General features: G+C 38.1%; 1 non-coding gene across 1 annotated transcript; it reads right to left on the bottom strand.

The window, feature by feature from the left end:
* Positions 1 to 6448: 6448 nt before the first annotated feature.
* LOC149135041 (signal recognition particle RNA) lies at positions 6449 to 6747 on the bottom strand. Its single transcript, XR_016242441.1, has one exon.
* Positions 6748 to 7234: the final 487 nt, after the last annotated feature.

Here is a 7234-nt window from a genome sequence, read left to right on the forward strand (position 1 = left end):
TGGTTTGTTTACGCTTTTCCCTCCGGTTTTTTGTTCTATGTGTGCCATAAATATCGCCATCCACTTTGGAGAAAAATTTGTAGTTTGGAATCAGTAGTTCTTTGACTGCTATTTCTAAATTTTCAGTATGTTGGAGAAGCAACTCAATTGCTAATCCCTGTATATTTATAATGATATATATATATATATATATATATATATATATATATATATATATATATATATATATATGCATATATATATATATATATATACATATATATATATATATATATATATATATATATATATGCATATATATATATATATATATACATATATATATATATATATATATATATATATATGCATATATATATATATATATATATATATATATATATATGCATATATATATATATATATATGCATATATATATATATATATATATATATATATATATGCATATATAAATATATATACACATATATATATGTATGTATGTATATATATATATGTATGTATGTATGTATGTATATATATACATATATATATATATATATATATATATATATATATATATATATATATATATGTATGTATGCATGTATATATATATATTCTTCTCTTCTGTTTTCGTTTCTGTTTTCTTTATTTTGTAATCTGCATTTTGTGGTCCATGTAAATAAACGTCTCAAGCTTAGTGGTGTTTATGTAACTTACTCTCCCTCTCTCTCTCTCTCTCTCTCTCTTTGTATATATATATATATATATATATATATATAAATAATAAATGAGTATATGCATATATATGTACATGTATGTACATACCCACATCTACCTGTATATATAGATGAATATCTGGGTACAGGACGTTGCAAACAAAACATAGACAAAATGATAAACAGAGTACAGAAAACACACAGGCCACATAGAGAACATTTCCTTCATATATATATGACTTCAAAGGTCCCTTCTCTTTCTCCCTCACCTACTAATTCTGCTTCCTCAAGTTCTTAACTGCCAATAGAAAAGATGGATTTTACTGGCTCTGTTATTCGTAATGTAGGGAAGCTTTCTTCTCATGTTCGAATCTTTCAGTCGCTTGACAGATGATTAATGGTGATTATTGTGTGAGGTTAATCATCTGTATCACCCTTGGCTCTTGCTTCCAAGATGTAGTCATTATCTTTATCAGCCCAACCTTACTCTTCCTATTTGTTATCTTGAAGCATTTTATCCAACGATGTTCTGTTACTCTGCGTAATTCTTGGGGTTGAAACAAGCCAAGCACACATTAGATGCTGATACAACCTATGTTGCTTGCTACCTTATCTTTCTGAGACCCATCTCAAACGAGGTCGATTTTACTTTTCATTTCCATGAGTTTGATATTTTAAAAGTCTCTTAGATGCAGAGAGAAAATTCAGTTAACCTCTCCGCTGCAATTATAAAATTATTGACTTAGTGTTCATCAATTTTTAATGCAAATTTATTTTCAGTTAGTTGTATCTAAAACTTTAAGCTTTTAATACAGCTAACTGAAAATAAATATTGTTGCTTGGAAACAAAAAACGTTATTAGTGTATGACTAATACAATTCGCATCATGTTTTCTGTTAACTATGAGAGATAGTCCAGGGATGTTTTGGTACTGTTCTGATCTCATCAGTGAAACGTAGCCTTCATGCTGATGGTAACCCCGAACAACTTAAGTAAAAGACATAACATTGTCATTAGTGAAAACGAATGATTATTTGTCGCAGATTGTGGTGAAGTGTCGGACTAAATTTTCCACAGTAATTAATACAATTAGTTGGAGTCTAACGTGAGATTTTCTTTTTCCAACGTGAGATTTTCTTTTTCAAACGTGAGATTTTCTTTTTCCAACTTGAGATTTTCTTTTTCCAACGTGAGATTTTCTTTTCCCAACGTGAGATTTTCTTTTTTCCACCACTAGTTTGAAGGTCTTGCAAAAATCATAGAGTCATGGATCCTATCCCCTCTTCCTTTAACTAAAACTTTAAAAAACATGTCACATTTCTTGTCCTTGCGATCTCATCCGTCTGTGGTTCAATAAGAAAAGACTTCATTGATATCTGTATGTCTCACGTAACCATGGATCGGCATTTAGCTGCCGATGCAGCAGATCTCCTCTCTCTATGCCACTGATGTTGTTAAAGGCAAAGCCGGTGCAATTTAGCACCAGTGTAGTCGCAAGAATTAACTGAACGACATTAAAGATAGCGTTAATTTTAGGGTCCCCAGTTCCTGGTTTGTAGCTGTCGATTAAATCGAACTCAGTTCTTCCTTAATATTTTCTTACTATAAGGCGGCGAGCTGGCAGAAACGTTAGCACGGCGGACGAAATGCTTAGCGATATTTCGTCTGCCGTTGCGTTCTGAGTTCAAACTCCGCCGAGGTCGACTTTAGCTTTCATCCTTTCGGGGTCGATTAAATAAGTACCAGTTACGCACTGTGATCGATGTAATCGACTTAATCCATTTGCCTGTCCTTGTTTGTCCTTTCTATGTTTAACTCCCTGTGGGCAATAAAAAAATAAATATTTTCTTACTATAAGACGGCGAGCTGGCAGAAACGTTAGCACGCCGGGAGAAATGCTTAGTGTATTTCGTCTGTCTTTGCGTTCTGAGTTCAAATTCTGCCGAGGTCGACTATGCCCTTCGTCCTTTAAGGGTCGACAAATTAAGTACCAGTTGCGTACTGGGATCGATCTAAAGGCCCCCAAAATTTCGCCACCACCGCCACCACCGCCACCGCCACCACCACAACCACCACCACCACCACCACCGCCGCCACCACCACCACCACCACCGGCACCAAATCCACCACCACCACCACCGCCACCACCACCACCACCACCACCACCACCACCGCCACCACCACCGCCACCACCACCACCACCACCGCCGCCGCCACCGCCGCCGCCACCACCACCACCACCGCCACCAAATCCACCACCACCACCACCACCACCGCCACCGCCGCCACCACCACTAACACCAGCACCAACGCTGCCAATGCGACGACAACGATAATAAGAGCTGCAACGACAACGAGAATAACAACAACAATTACCTTAGCAACAACGACGTCGCCGACGACGGCAAACCATTAGTTTGACTTCAGTAGAATCCCATCTCTGATTAGTTACCATTATTTACGTTGGTTCCAATACTAATTCCTGTCTGTACAGTCATTACAGAATTGCAATATTTCGGCGCTGCAATTCCATATTTAATTATTGCGATTCGTTTAAAGTCACAATCGATTCGTTGAGTAGATTGTAGTAGATTCTACACACAAAGCACACACAAAGCACACACAAAGCACACACACGCACACACACACACATACAGTACACACAAACACACACACATGCACACCCACATATATATGCATGCATGTATGTATGTATTATGTATGCGTATTATTCAATTAGATACTCACACAAATACGTGCGAGCGCATAGACATGACCAATCGTACATGTGATGTATGTATATATGCATACGTATATACATACATATATATATATATATATATATATATATATATATGCATAGATACATACATACATACATACATACGTAGATACATATACATACACATATATATATATTGCACTGATAGATCGCTAGCTATTAAAGCGTTTTCTATTTTCTCTCCCTGTTTATTTCCGTGTTCCTTTCTGTCGAAGAGCGTAGGCTCGAAACGTAAAGGACATTCTCACTTCCCGAGCGTAAAAGCTAATACATCTGTTTGTTGTTTACACACTCGTCTTCGTCTTTTGTTTTTTGTAAACTCTCACTATATATATATATATCTAGATATATACATATATCTATATATATATATATATATATATATATATATATATATATATATATATATATATTTCTTTTATTCGTTTCAGTCATTTGACTGCGGCCTTGCTGGAACACCGCCTTTTAGTCGAGCAAATCGACCTTAGAACTTATTCTTTGTAAGTCTAGTACTTATTCTATCGGTCTCTTTTTGCTAAACTGCTAGTTAATGGGACGTAAACATAGCAGCATCGGTTGTCAAGCGATGTTGCGGAACAAACACAGATGTACAAACACCCACATACATGTATATACATACATACATACGTACATGCATACATACATATATATATATATATATATATATATATATATATATATATATATACTGAGACCCCCTTCGGTCATGACTGACCATGGGATTGCACCTAGAAAGTTACCCTCCCAGGCACAAGTCCGGGCATGGTTGTTTATGGAAGATCAGCAGTCACCCCTACATAACGGCTTCCCCTCTCCACGCCACTAGTGTTATCCAAGGGAAAGGCAAAGGCCGATACAGCTTGGCACTTGTGACTTCGCAACTCATTTCTACAGCTGAGTGAACGGGAGCAACGTGAAATAAAGTGTCTTGCTCAAGAACATAACACACAGCCCGCTCCGGGATTCGAACTCACAACCTCACGATTTTAAGCCCGATGCTCTAACCACTGAACAATGCGCCTTCACACATACACACACAACACACACACCCACACACACACACACACACACACACACACACACACACACACACACACACACACACACACACACACACACATATATCGACGGGCTTCTTTCAGTTTCCGTCTACCAAATCCACTCACAAGGCTTTAGTCGGCCCGAGGCTATAGTAGAAGACACTTGGCCAAGATGCCACGTGGTTGGTAAACAAGCTACTTACCACACAGCGATTCCTATATCTATCTGTCTGTCTATCTATCTATCTATCTATCTATCTATCTATCTATCTACATATATATATATATATATATATATATATATATATATATATATATATATATATATATATATATATATATATATATATATATATATATATATATATACTACGGCTTCTTTCAGGGCCCGAGGCTATAATAGAAGACACTTGCCCAAGGTGCCACGCAGTGAGTCTGAACCCGGAACGATGTGATTGAGAAGCAAACTTCTCAGCACACAGCCAGCCTGCGCCTATATGTGGAAACAAATATTTACATTTTCTGTTTATAAGGTTCTTCCTTATATAACAGAGATAATTGTTAATGATTCACACTGAGGACCTAAGAATAAACGCAAATAGCTGTATCCGCACTTGCCTTATGTTCGTACTCTGTGTTCACGATACTGGAACGATAGAAAGAAACAAGGAATATTAACGAATCTGCTACTCATAAACGGATCCTTTGAAATATAACCGAACGCACGGAATTCTAAAGAGTTTATATGCTGTGATCAATAAACCATACAAACCAAATATGTATGTATATGTGCACACATACACACACAGACGTACGCATACACACACTCACACACACAAACACACACATACACACACACACACGCACACACGTGTGTATGTATGTGTGCGGGCGCATATATGTGCCTGTCTGCGTATGAGAGCGAATAACGCTTTGCTATACTTCTTGCAATAGCGATAGCGTACGGTATGAGATGCAGTCATATGATTTTATTAAAAGCTTTCTGCCCAAAGTCCATATAAAGCCAGATTCTTCATTAAGTTTTTCTCATTTTTATTATTTTCCCCCATGATCTACTTTGAATAAAGAAATAAACTAGATTGGCTATTAGTGCTCCCTTGCTTATCTTGTATTTTTTTATCTTATACTTGTTTCAGTCATTAGAGTGCAGCCATGTTGGGGCACCACCTTGAAGAATTTTGATCGAGCGAATCGATTCTAGCACATATTTTTTAAGTCTAGTAACTTATTTGATCGGTCATTTTTGCTGAACCGCTAATTTACAACGACGTAAATATATATATATATATATATATATATATATATATAGTAAATAAAAAAAACGAAGAACAAAAGCAAGAAAAAAAAAATAATGTGAGGACGTGGTACATATAAAGTATTAGCAGAAGCTCAAGGAAGGAAAGAAAGGTGGTTTTGCGTTTTGAGCAAAGCTCTTCTTCAGAAACAGGAGACTGGAAAATCCAAGAGAAAAGGATGACTGAGGAAAAAAATCGCCAATATATATATACATACATACATATATATTTATATACATACATACATACATGCATACATACATACATGTATGTATGTATGTATGTATAGTAGAAGACACTTGTCCAAGGTTCCACCACACAATCATATATATATATATATATATATATATATATATATATATATATATATATATATATATACAAGTTTCATTCAGTTTCCGTCTACCAAATCCATTCACAAGCCTTTGCTCGCCCTGACACAACAGTTGAAGACCCCTGCCCAAGATGCTACGCTGGCAGACGACACGTCGGCCTTTCCATCGCGGTGCCGGCGGTTCGGCTCCGGCCGTCCGCCGCCGATCGGGAAGCAAACTTCTTACCACACAGCCGCATCTGCGTCTATGAAGAGAGATTGGTGTTTAGTTGTATTGAACAGGTTGCCAACCGATGATTATTCACAAGTGTGTTCCCACTACTGCTCGACACCGATTCTTTCGTTTACTGCGTTTCCACCCTGGGCCGAATGGACCCTTGTTAGAAAACCGGGTCCTAATGAGCTCCCTCACCAGCACCATATTGATGTTGGGCTTAGCGTGGACACTCCGATCGCTATAGAAGTTCGACTACCAGGACTCCCATCTGCAAGCCAGCCTACCAACTAAGCCTCTTAGCAGCTGGATTACTGGAGCACGCCGCCAATAAAGGAGACACGTCTGAGCAACCAGAGTGACTGACTCGAACTTACGGTCTTTTGTCGATGACTCATTGTAATTCACCCTGTATAGGTGTCTTTATGTGGAGGCGCAATGGCCCAGTGGTTAGGGCAGCGGACTCGCGGTCATAGGATCGCGGTTTCGATTCCCAGACCGGGCGTTGTGAGTGTTTATTGAGCGAAAACACCTAAAGATTCACGAGGCTCCGGCAGGGGATGGTGGCGAACCCTACTGCACTCTTTCACCACAACTTTCTCTCACTCTTACTTCCTGTTTCTGTTGTGCCTGTAATTCAAAGGGTCAGCCTTGTTACACTGTGTCACGCTGAATATCCCCGAGAACTACGTTAAGGGTACACGTGTCTGTGGAGTGCTCAGCCAATTGCACGTTAATTTCACGAGTAGGCTGTTTCGTTGATCGGATCAACTGGAACCCTCGTCGTCGTAAGCGACGGAGTGCCAACAGGTGTCTTTATTGAAA

The sequence above is a fragment of the Octopus bimaculoides genome, chromosome 6, assembly GCF_046866305.1.
Source record: "Octopus bimaculoides isolate indiv1 chromosome 6, ASM4686630v1, whole genome shotgun sequence".
Taxonomy (NCBI): domain Eukaryota; kingdom Metazoa; phylum Mollusca; class Cephalopoda; order Octopoda; family Octopodidae; genus Octopus; species Octopus bimaculoides.